The sequence below is a fragment of the Triticum aestivum genome, chromosome 5A (genome assembly GCF_018294505.1).
Source record: "Triticum aestivum cultivar Chinese Spring chromosome 5A, IWGSC CS RefSeq v2.1, whole genome shotgun sequence".
NCBI lineage: Eukaryota > Viridiplantae > Streptophyta > Magnoliopsida > Poales > Poaceae > Triticum > Triticum aestivum.
The window spans coordinates 35,060,891-35,078,844 of record NC_057806.1 but is presented as its reverse complement, the minus strand read 5'-3'; the positions used below and the strand labels follow the sequence as shown (position 1 = coordinate 35,078,844).

Here is a 17,954-nt window from a genome sequence, read left to right as displayed (position 1 = left end):
CTTATCTAGTGAGTCTCTGAGCCACTGCAATTCCCTAATTTACACCAGGTGTTGCCATGTGTTGGCCACTAGATATGGATATGTTTTGTATGGTTTGTTCGTTGACCTTTCGTGCTGTACAGAGGGCTTCTTTTTGGACGTGTAGTTTCACTAATTGAAAGCAGAATATCATGATTGAAAAAAAGGAAATGAAACAAGAAGAATTAACAGGCTTTGACTGGAGTGTACATTGTTCGCGCATTCAAGCAAAACGGACTTCACATCAGCCTCGTATTAATTAAGGCAAGGCATAGATATGATACCAAGAAGCACCATATTCAGAGCAACTATTGTTCAAGTTAACTTGATATGCCCATAGTACTTCTACGCACCAACCCTTATTCATAGCAAAAAGAGGACAACATATTTTTCTCTTGAGATTGTTAATTACCTTAGTTTGGTGAAGGCCTTTTGTGTTTCTTCTTGCCACTGATGAAAAGCGAATCTCCTGTCATTGGTTCGCACTCAGGAGATATCAGTATGTTCCATCGGTACAGAGCAGTAAATTAAGAGGGTGAGAGTGGCAGGGTGAAGGTAACTATTTTTGCAAAAGGGATGTGAGCAATCTTGTTCCATTCAGGGCTTCCATGTTTCGTAATCTTCTTCTTCAGGTCCGGATGGCATCCTGTAAGACTGAGGGCCTTCAAGAAGGGCAGATATGGAAGTGACTGGAGTTGCTCAGCGTCAAATAGGTACAACTTCAAGAACTTTGCGTTGGAAATAGTCAGGAATGCGAGGGATGAACGGTTCTGTAGCAGCCATCTCTGGCACAGTCACAACAAATATCCGATGTGGCAGAGACTCTTTAGTGGCTCAAGAAGCATCATCACTTTGCATGCGCTCCAGAGATCCATGCATCAGCCATGCACACCAACTTCACATCGCCAACAGCATAACTGTCTCAGTAAGCTACCTTGTACAGTAGTACAGTACTCGCTCATCAATCAACCAACCCAGATTAATTCCAAGGGTTGTTGCAGCACGCAAGTTTGCACGTACTGACTGAAATGTGTTAGCGGGATCATTCATTCAGGTAATTGATTCCCCCAACAATCTCTCACGTACTAAACTGAAGACATTTGCAGAAATAAGCAACGACAGTCCAGCACAAACTCTACCCTGTTCCTATTACAACTCCAAATCCTTAGTTGTAACCTGACCTGAACATATGTTCCACACAATTACAACAAAATGGAGATTCTTCTAATCAACCCACGGGTTGAAAGGTAGCGAGGCTGCAATTTTTTTATATATATATATAGCTGAACTAAGCTGAACATGAATTCTTCTTTCGCTCAGATTCTTGAATTCAGAGAGTATCATCCGGCAGAACTTGACATCTTGTCAGCAGCGTAAGATGAAATATCTGACAAACAAGGAATGATACTGAAGCTTCTTGTGAGCATTCTGTTGAACAACAACAGGCTTAGGATAGGAAGCATTCTTGAGTCAGAACCGTTTCTTCCACTAGTGCAGCGACGACCCGGACATAAATCTGTTGCGGTCACTATCACTGATAACCAAAAAGAGAAGTTTCAGTTTTCAAGAACAAAGATATTTGTTTGCGGCAATGGGAAATAAATGATAGCATGCATTTGGAGTGTCAAATACTAAAATGGTAACATATCCCAAGATATGAATAAGGATAGTTTCACTTCAACAGTACAGTTGCCATGGCAACAAAATGCTGCTCAAAGGAGAAGCAAAAGAGACGACCTTATTCTCCTTTTATAACTCTCAATTCTTTGATAGGGGTCTTATCTAGTGTGTCTGTGAGCCATAAAACTACATAGCTTACACTAGGTTTTGCTATGTGTTGGCCGTTATATATGGATATGTTTTGTATGGTCAGTTTGTTGATCATATCTCGTGCAATGCGGCCATGCGGGGCTGTTGTGCCATTATATATGAGTGTCTGCCATAGCACTTTGCGCACCAACCCTTATTCAGAGGAAGAAGAGGATAACATTGGTTGTCTTTCTTAGGAGATTGTTAATTACCTCAGTTTATGGTAAGCCTCTCTGCTGAATTTCTTGCCCATAAGGAAATGCCAACCTCCTGTCATTGGTTCACAGTCAGATCAGGATCAGTAGGTTTCAGCAGTACAGAGGTCCAAGCAGTAAATTAAACAAATGAGGATCAGAGTGGAAGGGTAGAGATACCTATTTGCACGTCAGGGATGTGGGCAATCTTGTTCAATTCAGGGCTTCCATGTTTTGTGATCTTCTCCTCCAGGGCTGAATGGCATTTTATAATGTTCAGATTCTTCAAGGAGGAGGGGAGATATGGAAGTGATCGGAGTAGCAGAGCATCATCAAGGTATAATGCCTTGAGAGAGCAAAGGTCTTGCATGCTCGGTGGGAGCGATTCCAAGGATTCTGCTTTCAGTATACTCAGGTGTCGGAGGGATGAGCGGTTCTGTAGCAGCCATCGTTCAGGTAAGCTCTTTGTCTCTGAACAGTCATTAATGTGTAAAGTTTCAGTATGGCACAGACTCTTGAGCGGCTCATGAAGCAGCAAGGACGGCAGATCAAAGCTAAGAGAACTTATCCGCAGTGAGTTGCCGGTCTCCACCAGATGCTCTTCTGCATCACCAGAACCAGATAGCTTGGAGATAGCTAAGTCCTGAAGGGATGACAGTGATCCGAGCCCTCCCAGGGACGAGAGATTCTCGCATCGCGTTACACGTATGTTGTGCAGCGACCTGAAACTCTTGAACACATCCGCGGACGGGAGAGATAACAGGCTCGAGCAGTTCTGCAGCTGGAGCGTAGATAGGTTGGTGAGCAGCTGCAGTGACCCAAGTAGTGGAAGTTCCAGGTCACCACACCCGCCAATAGCTAGTTCTCTTACTGACGATGGCACAAGCTTATCTTTGGCATCTCTCATCGTCCTCAACTTTGGACATTGCATTACTGCAAGTTCCTTAAGTTGTTTCATTTCTTCAAATGGTATGGATGCGGACTCCAGATGTTTACAATCAACAAGTCTTAGGACACGGAGAGTTCCCATGTACAGTTTTTGCTCCAAAAGGCTCCCTTCCAACGAAGTTAAATGAGGACAGTTGGTGACCCTTACGTTAATCAACTTAGATGATTTTGACTCGATGCCTTGCCAATAATAGGAAACTTGGTCAGCCAAACATCTTGCATTTTCAACGATATTAGGCTTGGAGGCAGAAGTGGTAATTCCCTCAGTTTCTGGCATTTGCTTACTTCCAAAGTATTAAGGCTTTGAGGTAACAACAACTCCATGGAACTACTCTTGGACATATCAAATGATCGACCAATCTGCCGTAGCTTAGGAAGATTGTTCAACACTAAAAGCTCCAGCAATACTAACTGGCCGAGAGAGGGAATGTAGTCCCAATTTATGCAGCTTATCAACTTGAGTGATATCAAGTTTCTGACAGAGCAATTCTCGATCCAAGATGGAATTTTGAGACCTGGATAACCCTCAATTTGCAATTCTCTGATATTAACATGTGGCTCAAGGTGGTCAAGAACTAAGTTATCTGTCATGATTTGATCAGGTGTCGACCACTCCATAAATAATGAGTTGAGATATTGTTTTTCCTTCAACTTGGCATTCTTAGCTTCTTCCCAATTCTTAATATTCTCAAGACCCTGCAGACCCAATCTACGAAGATCTCTTAAGCTCCCAATTGCACTTATTTGGTTGCATGTTCTTTCTTCTACCCGGTAATTATGTAATTCCTGAAGAGAAGTGAGCCTGCTTATGGGGAAATTACCAAATCCATGCACACCATAGGATACATACCGCAAACGTTCAAGGTTCCCTAAATGTCTTGCTTCATCTATTTTGGTCCCAGAAGAACCATGGTGAAGGACCATCAAGTGATAAAGTCTTGCGACCCCACATATCTTCTCTTGTGGTATCGAACTCACGCAGATATAGCGAAGATGTTTTAAGTTACCAAAATTGACAGCGAAACAGGATGTGCTCCATAATTGTGCACGGAATAGTCGCAGTGATTTTGAGGTCTCAACTATCATTTGAAGTGCGCAAAGAGTATCATTTTCAAGTGGCGGGATAGAATCAATGATAATAGTGCGCAGATTCTTAAAATGGGAGATTTTCTTGACCTCATCAGCAGAGAAACTGTGAATATTGACAATGCATAGGTGTCGGACTGTATACTTCTCATCTTGAAGTTGAACAGGGTCAACTATTCTTGCACATTCACCGGTGGACACATTGCTTGCTAATTCATGCATCAGGTCATGCATTACATAAAATTCTCTTTGTGCCCATATAGGTTTCTTATCAAAGAACGACTTTCTAGTTAGCTAAGCCAAGAATTGTTCTGCAGTATCCTCCAAAGATTGAATGCCACTTGCAATCAATCCTGAACCAATCCACATTCGCACCAACACTTTCTTTTCAAATATATAGTCCTGCGGAAATAGGCAACAGTACCGAAAGCAAATCTGTAGCTCTGTTGGTAAGTGGTAATAGCTCAATCTGAGAACCTCCATAATATCTTTTTCGGTTCCTTTAAAATGTTCCAATCCTTGATGCAAGAATTTCCTCCAGTATTCAGGTGTTATATTGCTTTGCAGATGCTCAGCGACAACCTTCGTTACTAAGGGACATCCTCTCAGTTTCTTTGCAATTTGTTCTCCAATTAACTTCAAATATGAATCTCTTAGATTCAAACCGGAAAAGGCATGATGATTGAAGAGCTTGAGATTTTTATCATCTTCCAGTCCTTGTAATGTCAAGAACTTATCCCTTTCGACTCCCATCACCTTTGCAGCCATGTCTGCTACAGATTGCATTCGGATTGTCAACAGAATTGTGCTCCCAGTCGTGTTCAGTTCCTTAAGAGGAGCAAATAACTTCTCCCATTCATCTCTCTTCTTATCTTCCCAAACGTCATCTAGAACTAACAAAAAATTAATGGATGTGAGTTTCTCTTTGAGGTCCCGTTGTAGTGGTTCCAAATGATCGCTGCTCGGTTTCACGCGCGTAGCGTCTTCCAGTATTTTACTTGTCACCGATGTCGCATCAAAGCTAGTAGATATGGTGGTCCAGATGACCTTAAAATGCTTTAGTACCTCATCTTGCTTGCATATGCTCTGAGCCAAGGTAGTCTTCCCCATGCCACCATGACCAATAACTGAAATAATTGGAATACTATAGGTCCTTCTGACCCTAGTTTCTCCCAATTCATCTGACGTGTTGGTTAGCCATCCAATAATCTGTTCTTTCTCCTTTTCTCGTCCAACAAAAATGGTTGCACTTAATATTGAACTAGTCTGGCGATCATTGTCCATGAGCTTCTGCACTTTCTGCTGACTGCTGGTAGAAGAACCTCCACTGAGATGGTCTGTGAGCTTGAGGAAATCACTAACACCTGTGGCAGCCTTGTCTAAATCATCCACAGATTTCATCAATCTCTTCAGTGTGTCACGGTGACTAATTTTCTTGAGAGTCTTGTTGACAGCAGGGCCAAAAGATCTGACAAACTTGTGCTTCATCTTACCAAGAGGAGAACCCCATTCACTAACCTTTTGGTCCTTGGCCTTCTCCTCGAGCTCGTAGTATTCAAGCTCGTCGATGGCGTCCTCAGCGGCCTCGACCGCGTCCCTGAGCTGCCAGAGCCACGCGTCGAGGCCGCTGCTTTGCTCCCTGACAAGTTCCGGGTTGACGACATCGAACACCGCCTGGATATATGGCATGGCCCGTAGGAGCCGATTCTTCAACTCATCCATGTTTTCGGACTTGCAGTACTCATCGATGTAGCTGAAAGCCTTGTTGACCAAGAAGGATATGGCCGAAGTCGCCACGGATTTCCCTGCAAAAACGAGTGCGGCAGAGGCAGCCATGTTCTTTCTGGGTGTGTGTTTGTGTAAGAGGAGGGCCAGCAATTAGCAAAGGATAATTTCTGCTAGCGCTGGGGCTGCAGTTGTGTGGAGAGGGAGAAATCGCTGAAGCAACTGTTCAATGGCCATACAACCGGTCATAGCCATGAGTCAAGTCGTTGCTAACAAATATCAAGGAAACATCAAAGAAATTTCCATGGTCACCATTGAGCCAGACTGGATGGACTGTAATGCACCAGCAATACCACGAAAATGGGCCTTTCCTCCAAATTTAAGGCAGAAAATGACCCTTTCTTCCAAATTTAAGGCAGAAAATGACCCGGCGGTAGCAAAACTAGAGTTGAAGTTCTGAAGCTCAGCACTGCACTATCTGGTGTTGCTGAACTGTTAACCCTGGCTCGGCTGATCTAGGTTGCCTAACAGAACTACTCCATGGGTCATCTCTGATGGGGCATGGCAAATGCTGAATTTGTAGCCACATCCCATGCACAAAGAGCGATATGCGTACAAGCAGTTGCACATGGAAGATTCACATCATCGTTATATTCACAACCTAGTTGACACGCATCAACAAAGACCATATCACTAATGCAACTGCTAATATAACATGGAACTACCACATCGAAACTTCAGAGATTTGCTCGCACCTCATTGTCTAGCTATGCAACTCTTCTCGCTTTCTAGGCAAGATTGTCACCAACTCACGCTCTTTGTTCCAAGAGTACCGTTCGCATGTTTCTTGCGCCATTGTAACACGATTAGCTAGCCTTCTCTAAACTTGCTTCTCGTATTTCATGAGTCCCGAACGGAGGATCATGTGCCTGGCCTGCCTGAAGTAGTAGTAAGGTCCACATTTGGCCTTGGCCATTTGTGTGCTCGTGCACCCTCAGTACTCGAACAACATACCCCAAATATGAGGGGGGGCACACCATATCCTCCAAGACTAGAGTATCCAGCTATATACCCTGCCCAAGAATGTAGATGAACTACATGAGAAGGTAAAGATAAAAAGAAACGGAACAAAGAGCTAACCCGAAAAGGTTTTATCATTTTAAATACTTCTGATACATGATAGGTAGATCCTAAAAAAAAAGCTAGGTAAGTGATCCTCAAAAATGTTCGTCAAAATAAAAAAAAAAGTTCATGAATTTAAAAAAAATCCCCAGTTTCCAAAAAATGTTCATCGATTCAAAAAATGTATGCTGATTCAAAAGAAAATGCTCACAGCTTTCAAAACAAATGCTCACAATTTCAAAAATGTTCGTGAATTCAAAAAATGTTCATGATTTTTAAAATGTCCTCAAATTTGTAGAATGTTCATGATTTGAAATTTTCACGGTTTCAAAAAAATAAAAATACAAAGCAAAATAAAAGACAAACATGAAAAAAAAAAGAAAAAATGAAAATGAAAAAAAAAGAACGAAAATGAAAAAAAAAGCATGAAAAAAACGAAAGACAAAACAGACAAAAAAACCTGTTTGAGAAGGTTCGAGGAAGTTTCTAGAACCTTCCCAAAACGGGAAAGAGCTAATGGGCCGGCCCAAATATACGTAGCGGCAAGGGGGAAGGTGGTACGCGCTCGGTCGCCAAGTAGCGACCTACGCGCCAAATAGGGTTGTTGGTGACTATGCTTTACAATACCAGGCCTGGTCACCAACAAAACAACTCTATCCGCTGGCCTTACCAGTATAAGAACAGCCACAATTTAGGCCCATGCCAGGCACCACTTCTCAGGACACTAACTAATCTAGCCCTGAATGCCTCGAACATTTTCTTAAGCAAAATGGCTCCACGGGATCACCTAACAGTAAACATAAAAAAAATCCTCCCAAGTTCAAGAAAGCAGTCTAAAATATATTTGCAGCACACTATGTGTAAATACATACATACAATGGAAAAAATCAAAATAGGTTTTCCCGCATCTTTTGACTTGGGAATGTATCACTTCGCTATTTCTGTGACAGCCAAATAGGTTTTGTGATCCTGAATACGCACCTCTGTGCCACCTCTTATTTCTGCCGGTTGCAGGGACTGCTGAGCAAATGCTTGTTCACTCAGGATGGGCCTGGACTGCTCCTGATTTTCCTGCATATCCAACATCAAAAAATACTTTATTCATACTATGGTTGTGAACCAAACAACACTGGAATTTCAGCAATGATAAGGCTGTTCCACACCTAAGAGCATAAATCCTCTCGAGAAAGAAGAAGGGGGGGGGGGGGGGGGGGGGGGAATCAAGTGCAAATAATAAGTCTCGCTAGTTGCCACAATACACACGATATCGAGTGTGGAGCTTAAGATAATTCATCAGTTGGTCAACACAACACAGTGGCTTAAGCCTAGCTACATAGTGATCACCTGGAACTTGCAGTATAAGAACAGAACATGTATGGCAATGTGTCCATCCCTTACCCCTTCGGCAGTGGCACCGGTTGTGCTGCCGCCAGCCTGAGTAGCTATTTCACCGTCACCTGCTACAACACCTTCCAGCCACCACGACTTGTGATTAGTGGTGGCATTCCAAAAACCTGAGAGGTCATCGACGTCTCCCTGGAGCGTGCCGAGATGAGCATGTATGGTCCCGTCAGCTACAGCTGCTTCATATCCAACGCCCTCTTTGAGTTCTTTCATGGCAATGAACGCAGATCAACAATACCCTTGGATCTTCGACTCAAGATTGCTACGCAATCAGCAGAGGCTCTTTCTTACATCCATTCATCAACTTCTCACACGATTCTGCATGGAGATGTCAAGTCACTCAATATACTGTTGGATGATGAATATAATGCAAAAGTTGCAGATTTTGGAGCATCAGCGCTAAAGTCCCTAGATAAAGATGATTCCATCATGTTTATCCAAGGAACTCTTGGGTACCTTGACCCTGAAACTTTTGTTAGTCACCACTCACCACCTTACTGAAAAAAGTGATGTCTACAGTTTTGGGGTTGTTCTTGTGGAGCTAATGACAAGAAAGAAGGCTCTATACAATGATGATTTTAATGGGAAAAATCGTTATCTCATACTTTTGCATCAATGTTCCACCAGAACAAGCTCAGCAATGTGTTGGACTATGAAATAACAGAAGATGAGGTAATGGTAGTGCTCTGGAAACTAGCTGGACTCACCATGCGTTGCCTGAGCCCACGAGGAGACGAGAGGCCAACCATGAAGGAAGTTGCAGAGCGCCTACAGATGTTGAGGAGAATCAAGATGCAGCTAGTCACAAAGTCAAACCCTACCAGAGTACATTACTCCTGTGGTGGATCATCGACGCCTGCCAGTCCAGACAAGATCAAGTACCAGAGCATGGATACAGCCAAACTAGTACTGGATGTAGACAATGCAAGATGATACATGTATCTTTCTACAATCGGGGTAGGGTAGTAGCAAGTTCATCAGAGTAGTATACCTTGCAAGGGCCCTCCGTTCCATAATAATTGTTGTGGTATATTTACATATATTGGTTAGTTGATATTGGGGCTGTTTGGATGGTCCCCAGGCCAGCCCCGCCAAAACAAGGGCGTGCCAAAAAAAATTGGTGTGGGAATTTGCCGCCGGGAACTCGCCCACAGGCACGGGATGGCCAAATAATTGGCTGAGATCCGAAATTTTGACCCGCACGCCAGCCTGCCGATCAACGACCAATATTTTGGAAGGGCAGCCATTGGCTGTCATCCAAACAGGCCCATTATGCCTATATGTAAGAAGTGTCTGCATCTATGATGTATTTGTTACTCGTATTTATTTTTTTCGTTTCAAGAATATCCAGTAGATCTGCAATATCATTTCATACAAATTTCCTACTTGTTCCAGGACCTGAAATTTGCATCTGTCATGACAAATATGTGTGCTGTGTGTGTGGGTGGGTGGGGGCGACTAGAAATCACACACTAACCCGTACAAAGGGGGGAAACCTACCCGATGCTCTCTTTAAACAGACTAGTAAGTGTGCACGTGCAACGCACGTCTAAATCAAACCATGTCAAAATTTGCGTAAAATTTTGAATTCAAACTTTAGGATGCAGAAATCAGTGGCAATCGAATGGCTGAACAACTTCTCCACAAAGAATGTAAGGATGTAGCCTATTTAGTCTATTCCTACCAAGATTTTGGAATGTTTATTTTCTTGGCAAAAATCAAAGGAACATATGAACATTGTCCTAGTGGACATGGCGTCAATGCAAAGTTGGAACAAGGACACAAAAAAAATAGGAGTCTTCGCAGAACTAAATTAGTTTTCATCTTGGATTAGAGCTGCTTTTTATCTTCAGAATTTGAAGGCTCGACGGGTGCGGTAAAACCACCCATGGGAGCCATAGCGAGCACCGCCTGCGAGCAAGAAGACTCGGAATGTTTTTTGCTTCATTCTCAGTTTATCTCAGCTTCTCATGGAGTGGAACTACAGTTCAGACAAACACTATATATTGTGTATATAGTTGCAGAACATCTATCTAGAAGCTAAAAACAGATCAATAAAGCGTTAGGTTCATGGTAAGGAATTGGAGGGAGTTACATTTTCTCTGTGACATGGATGGCATGCAAGCAACCCGTTCTCTACCTTATCCTTAGCTCCGACAATATTAAACATGAGTTAAAAATGTAGACGTGCTTCCACATCTTTGCAGTACAGAAAAGTTACTCTTCTAGAATGGAAAACTATACAATATAAGGAAATTGGGCATGTGCAGATCAAGGACTATAATAACTATTGTTTCGCAAAGCTAACCAGGACTAAAAAAAGAATCAACACAAAATTTAGAATGACCAAAGCAACCCTTCCTAACTAAGATGAATATACAAGAAATGATACTAAATTAACACCGGATACATAAGTAAGTTTAATGGCTAAAATGAAGGAAATGTGTAATGTCATGACGCTTTCAGTTATTCATGTGCAAATCCAAAGCAAGATCTGATGAAAGCCGCAAAGATTGAAAGTTGTCAGTTGATACAAAATGTGTTGAAAAAATATTGACTATGCAAAAAAGAAATTAATAGAATGTAGCCTTTCTGCACAATTCAACAGAAAGCATGATGCACCTTATTAGAGGAAAAGCAACTACATAAAATCCCGGTAAATTTAAGAAGAGAGATGTCGCTAAGATCTGTTGAAAGATCTTACCAGTGCCTGGAAAGGAGTCAATTGCAGTAGCAGTTGCATAAGAGATGATGCACTGATCTCTTCAGAAGCTTTCTTGCTTATTCACACTTCTTCAGTTCAGCATAAAATACATCAGGATTTAACAATCTGGTTGGTTGTAGCCGATTTTTCATGTGATGTTTTACCGAAATGTTGAAGCTCGGCAATGTTGTTTTCATGCTTCAATAGGTCAGTGTAAAATAATCATGTGGCGGTCAATACTCCATCCCATGTTATTTACAATCTCAGACGATGAAAGCTTGCTTTGTATAGTTCACCAAAGGTTCTAAGTAACTACTTTTTACTCAAAGTTGTGATGTGTACTGATCTCTCTCAATCTTATGGCTAAGATTAACATGATTGCAGAAAGCAACATCAACTCAAATTTTAGTCTGCATTGGAAACCACTAAACAATTTCCAGCAAGATGTTTTTTGAAGGACAGAGGGAGTATATGACTTCCATTTGTCTAGGAATAATGCAAGTAAACCTATACAAAGAGCACACACATATATACATCCATACCTGCTAATTTCTAATTGCTCATGATGTGAAACCAGAGGCATACAAGGTAGAATTCCCATCAAAGTATAGTTTCAAAACTTGTCAGCAAGAAAAAGGATGCGATGGGAAATTAATACGTACTAACTGAGCAACCAAGTGGAACATATATGTATATAATCATCACAGCAGTATTCTTCCTGTAGTGAGTGTGAAGTGATCCTTACTCTTTGTTGCCATGAGTTAAACATGACAAGCGATACTCACTCTTACCCCCACCTGCACCTGCTTCGCATTGTTGCTCGTCCGTCGTGGTCGTACAGCCGCTGTCGCTGCGCGCTACACATGTGTTGTTGTCCACTGATGTGCCGCTGCTCCCCGCCCCAGTCCCCCCCCCCCCCCCCGTGATCCCACAAGTCACAACCATTCATATCCACCGAAACATTAGTCAGTTTATTCACAAATTTTACTTCAAAAAATATTTAAAAATAAAATGATGCCTCATCTTATGCGAAAAATGAAATATCTATAAATATAACTCTATACACTATAGTGTTAATATAAAACTTACATAGCAATAACTTTTGAAACAGATCACTGCACGTGAAAAATCAGATCCTTCCATCTAGGAAGGTGATATCCGTGCCCTTCTTCCACCCTGGCTTGACATCGATAGTCAGGATCTCCTCCAGCGGGATGGTCTTTCTACAAATAGTCGCCATGAGGAATTGGCGTTTAGTGTTTATTTTAGCACCTAAAATCAGTTTGTTGTTCTGTTAAAGACATGCACCCAAAACTGAAACTAATCCAAAATGACTGACCAGGCCAAAAATTGAAGCTGGCTTAAATATTAGTAAGAACCGACCAGGCTGAACTATTGACTGAACCAACAGAGATGTTGCCCTGCTAATAATCTATCTTTAGAATAGATCATGAAAAATGGTGGTTGTCGCTGCATCTACTAAAGAAATCAAACATACCCAAGTGGTCAACTTCACATTTCTCAGGTTTAATCTTGGGAACACATGTACCTTATACTAACATAAATTAATTCAGGATGATAGAGGAAGGTCAAATCCTAAGACGGCTTAAAATTCCCGAAAACTGTCAAAATCAATAATACAACTGAATTGTCGGATGGAACAAAAAAGTAAATTGCATTTATCAAGTTTAACCTAAACCAACTAACAATATCAATATTCAAGAATGTAGTGGCTCTTGATTCTTAATCAGAGATAACAAATAACCACGTGTGTACAATAGAGGGAAGCGAAGCATACTCACATGTGTATCACACTTGAATTTTCTGTAAAAATAAGAAGGGGTAGGGAAAAAGATTGCTTACAAAGATTCATCGGGTAAGAACTGAGCGATGAAAAATTCCCAGTTATTATCCCATATCTCACCATGAGCATCAATACATCAGCGAAGAACATGAAATTGCAACCACAAGCATGGGTCAATACCTATCTTGGTATATCCGTATATGTATGTTTGTACCTGAACATGGTCCTCGCAGTTGGTTCAGATGAAGCTGACCCTTGATTCCGTCCTTGGTGGTGATGCTGAAGCTGTCTTCACCGGCGGCTTGCAGTTTCCATATGTGCGTGCGCTTCTGTACGAAAAATCCATCCAGCTACCTGTGTGTCTGCATCTTCTGTACGAAAAATCAACCCACCGGCGTTAGTTTTCTGGATCGGCCGCTTGTTCTGGGCGTCGGGGAGAAGAGGGTGCCACATCTTGAACCTTTGGGGGGCGAGGGGCTAGCAAGGAGATGAATCGGCCGCTCGCCGCTCCCGAGCCGTCGTCATCATAGATGTAGTCCGAGCCACCGCCGCCTCCACCGCCACCCGACTGCTTCTCCCGGTCAACCCCTGTCTGCTGTGGGGCGGCGGCGGGGAAACCCTGGCGCCCCGATCCAACCCAGCGCGCCAGGCAGATGCGGAAGCACGCTCGCCGGCGAGCACGTCCTAAGCCGCCTCGAGGCCTCTGATTCTCCCCCCTCTCCTCCTCTCCTCGAGATGCGCCTCCGCAGTCCAAACCAATGCATGCGAACGCCACCGCTGCATGCAGCCCTTTAATCACGCGAATCAGTTTTTTTTTTTTGCTCGCGCAGCGGAACGTCTCGTCCTCTTCTATACTACAATTAAACAATCAAACAAGAACTTCTTTAAGCACACCCCACAAAGCGTACATAGATCCAATACGACCGCACGATTAGGCTCACTAAAATCAATTTAACGATTAGCCTTAACCTAAACCATTTTCTGTGTGCACTTAGCAATTTACATTGACTGACCGTACTCCACCGTGGAGGAAAAATATGAAACTCCATGCCAGGGCAATTAGGAAACTAATAATCACGGGTGCATCATATTCTAGGAAACTAAATCAGAGTGCATCCATCCTATTAGGAAACTAATCTCAGACAAATCCATCCTATTAAAAAACTTATCTCGGACGCATCCATCCTATTAGGAAGCTAATCGCGAGCCGCCTGCCACCACCATGCACGCTAGCCACGATGGGGGAAGCGCGAGGAGCTTCATCTTCCTCCAAGAACACACGTGCTGTCGCCGCCATCGTCTTCTATCTGGAGGCCAGGCGCTCTTCTGCCGCTACTGCGACGACTCCATCCACGTCCAGGGCATGCTCTCCGTCAACCATCGGCATCCCCGTTGACTTCACCTCCGTTCGCAACACCCATGCTGACAACAACCCACCACTGACGTCCTCCAAGTCCAAGCCGCCAACTGTCGTCGTCCCTAGCGCGGCACCAGTCTCGGCCGTGGCGCAGGAGGTGTCGTCATTGCCGTTCATGTCGTCGTCCTACTGGGCCGTCGAGGACCTCCTGCAGTTCTTCCTACGTGCACAGTCGAGGGCACCGAAGGTCTATCACAAATCAATCAGGTGAACCTTTAATTTGATTTGGGGGTATTCTGCAATTTGAACGACTAATACTGCACTTTTGGCACTTGGAGGCAGGTCAGAAATTTTTGATCTGCAATTTCATCTATCAACCAATCTTCCTCTGATGCATTCTAGAAATAAAAAATTGGGACATGAAGAAATTGCTATTCCAGAGTTTAATTAATCATTTGATAATTCTTTTGGGAAATACATGTGATCTGGATCATGAAAATCATTCTCATATATACTCCCTCCTTTCCAAAATACAAGTTTTTTTAGAGATTTCAATGCGAACTACATACGGAGTAAAATGAGTGAGTCTACATTCTAAAATATGTATATATATATTCGTATATAGTCCGTATTAGAATCTCTAAAAAAATTATATTTTGGAACAAAGGGAGTAGATATAGGAAGAATGAAACTGATTGTAAAAATGTGTTTGTTTAGACCTATATACTTACAATGCGATTTCTATTTAGACCAAGATTAGAATTTGGCTACATGCATAAGTTTGGCTGGTTGAGAAATTTGAATTCATTATCTGTCATAAAGTGTCTGTTCAGTGGGTGCACGTGCATTACATATTAAATAAGAATCATGAGGCTTCAAGCAATCTAGAATTATAGATTTGAGATTACCTTAGTTGTCGATTGCTGTACTGAAAATGTGTAATTAGATATGGCACGTACATAAGAATGCAGCAATCTTGTCTTACAAAGTAGGATCAAGAGGGATACTGAAGAAGTCAAGATGCAAAGTCTCTATTTCCCATGATTACTTCTCATGTTCATGTCGGCTTTCTTGGGCTTTACTTCGTACGACCATATGCATTATACTGGACCGTATCAAGAGGAAACGCCATCCCCTTGACTAGAATTTCCTTATTTGTGTTTTACGTATGGCGTTGCTTTACCTCGAATTAAGGTGGGTTGCGCCTGCCTAGGCACTAGCTCTAGGGATAGGTTGGAAATCAGAATATATGATTCATTCTTAGAGAAAACTTTACACGCGTCTCTTTAACATAATTGCATAGCAATCCAGTAAATTATGTAAGATTCAGTATGAGGCAAGATATTGTAGATGTACTACTATTTCAGTTACATGATTCTATATATCTAAAACGGGTTACATGACTCTGTAACTGTTGTTAGAGAATATCTCTCGCTGTTCTGTAAAGGTGTGCAATCTCTATTCCGTTCCAATAAAGAGAATTTTACCATACAGAAGGATCCAATGAAGAAACTAATCCGGCTGAGTTCCAATAAATAGATCCTTTGAAGGATCTGTCCTAATACAGCCGCCGTATATTGGTACAGAGAAATCATATAAACTGTATTCAGTCGGATTTATTTTGTTTCATGACAGAGAAACCATATACCTTTCGCTATTTTGGCACATATATTTATTCTTATATACTTGTGCAGTTTCAAATGATCCAACATATATGCAGTCATCAAACTTGAAGACATATTGTTTAAGGCCTTATTTGCACCGCTTCTCTTTCTTTGTCTGCGTGCCTCTTTCCTTCAATAATAATAATGAATAACTTTTTCCGGATCAGGTATTACACTGTTACAAATGTATGCTGAAGCTACTCCTTACGATAAGGAAAAAGAGGATGAATGCTTTCTATCTTCACCAGTTTTGTAGAATGTTCCAAATTGTTGGCTCTTTCTTATTTGAGGATTCAACATGTTCTTTGTAATTTAGAAGCTGGCCTGAATGCTTGATAAGGTTAAGCTTGACAAATACTCTGGAATACTGTTCCTTCCATCTTTATTTTTCTTCCTAACTCATTTCAGTTTATGTACGTACATAGCGTCTTACAGCAGTGTAAGTTAGTATGGTTGCCAACGCATAAACACATACAAAACCGGATAAATACTTTCTATCGTGATAATTATTGGATTTCTTTTAGCCCTTTTACATTTCAATTAGTTCTTGTAAATCATCTTTATTTTATATAGAAGTCGTTGTAGTCACATATCATCTTCCATTTCCTATTATTCATAATAGGTAGCTATATAATTTTGGCAATCCACACAACCAAAAAATATATATAATTTGATCCAAATTAGTACAAGTATATATTTTGCTACGCAGATTAGTAGAATAAAATAAGATTCAAGAATTAAGCATCTTGAACAATATAATTGCACCGTAAGGCAGTTTATACTTTTTTTCCTGGCTACACTCGAAGAGAAGACTACACTACAAGCCTATATTATTGCATTAATAAATAATTGCTGATTTTATTTAAATGAGAATATTTTCCTGCGATTACTCTATGAAGCAACATAACCACTATTGTGTCTCACTTTTGAAAATACAATTTGAGCGACATCAAAGATTGTGTATCCATTTGGTTTATATTTTTAAAAAGATTTATTTTTTATATTATGTGAATCTCACCTGGTTTATGTTTGAGACGTGCATTGCACGTGCATGCTTACTAGTGCTCGATAAATGGCAGAGTTTCGTTCGCTGCTGTAAATTGCTAAACGTACACAGATGAGGTTTAATTTTATATTAACGGTTAGATCTAATTAGGTGGGTCGGATCGTGAGGTGGTAACTTATCTTGATTTTTTCGTGTACATGTTTCCGAGTGCGTTTAGGAAAAAATATGTTTGCTTGTTTAATAGTAGTAGAGAGGCAAAATGTAGTAAAAGAACGCCTATGATTTTGCTAACCAAAATGTAGTAAAAGAACGCACGTACTAACCAAATCAAGCATGATTCGATATACCCCGCAAAAAAAAGCACGATTCGATATATTTTTGCTACTTGCTCAAATTTTAATAAGCTTCCTTATACGGAATAGTTCATGTCTTCGCCTCCACCTCTGCCCCCTCGCCCGGCTCCTCCCAAGGACGATGATGGTCTCCCTGACAACTCCAACCAAGGCACTGATCCACGGTTCACTCAGTCTGAATGGGACGATCTGGCTTCTGATGAACGCGATCTGTTCAAGGAGAACGCCCCGGTGGATGGTGGTCGGAAGGACGCGGCTGGGAGTGTGGGCAAGGGGGACGCCGTGCCCCCTGGCTCGGGTGGCACACCTGTCTCCGGGGCTTGCTCCAACCTTCCTGCCCGCCCGTCATCGCCCTCACTCTCTGGGATTGAAGATCTCCCCCTCCCCCCCGCTGGTCCTACCTCCAAGAAGAGGAAGAAGTCGTCTATCAAGAAGTTCTCTGCTTGGAGTCAGGCCTTGGAGGGCTCGAAGCAGTTGGCGGTGGGTATGTTCCACAGGCTGGATGCTGATCTAGGGGCGGCCTCGGGCCCCTCTTTGGCTGCGGCGTCTCCTTGTGGTGTCCAACCTTCGCCCGTCCGCTCCCCTGCTTCCATGGCCCGCAAGAGCGGCAGGATCTCTAGATTTGGGGAGTGGGTGGCTGACCATGTGGCGCGGCATGCTATGGCCAAGGATCTGCCTCGTCTAGATACGCCTCCCATCCGGTCCCCAACCCAGCCTGCCTTTGTTTCCCCTGTTCGTTTGGTTCTTCCTTCGCATTCGA

At 42.3% G+C, this 17,954-nt stretch overlaps 1 long non-coding RNA gene and 1 pseudogene across 1 annotated transcript; both read right to left on the bottom strand.

Moving 5' to 3' along the window:
• Positions 1-1,042: 1,042 nt before the first annotated feature.
• LOC123102149 (putative disease resistance protein RGA1) lies at positions 1,043-11,896 on the bottom strand (annotated as a pseudogene).
• A 48-nt stretch (positions 11,897-11,944) lies between these two features.
• LOC123106460 (uncharacterized) lies at positions 11,945-13,601 on the bottom strand. Its single transcript, XR_006451351.1, has 4 exons — positions 13,275-13,601; positions 13,029-13,185; positions 12,874-12,893; positions 11,945-12,233 (listed from the first exon to the last, which is right to left on the bottom strand). It is a non-coding gene; the product is annotated as an uncharacterized lncRNA (long non-coding RNA).
• Between the last annotated feature and the right edge of the window lie 4,353 nt (positions 13,602-17,954).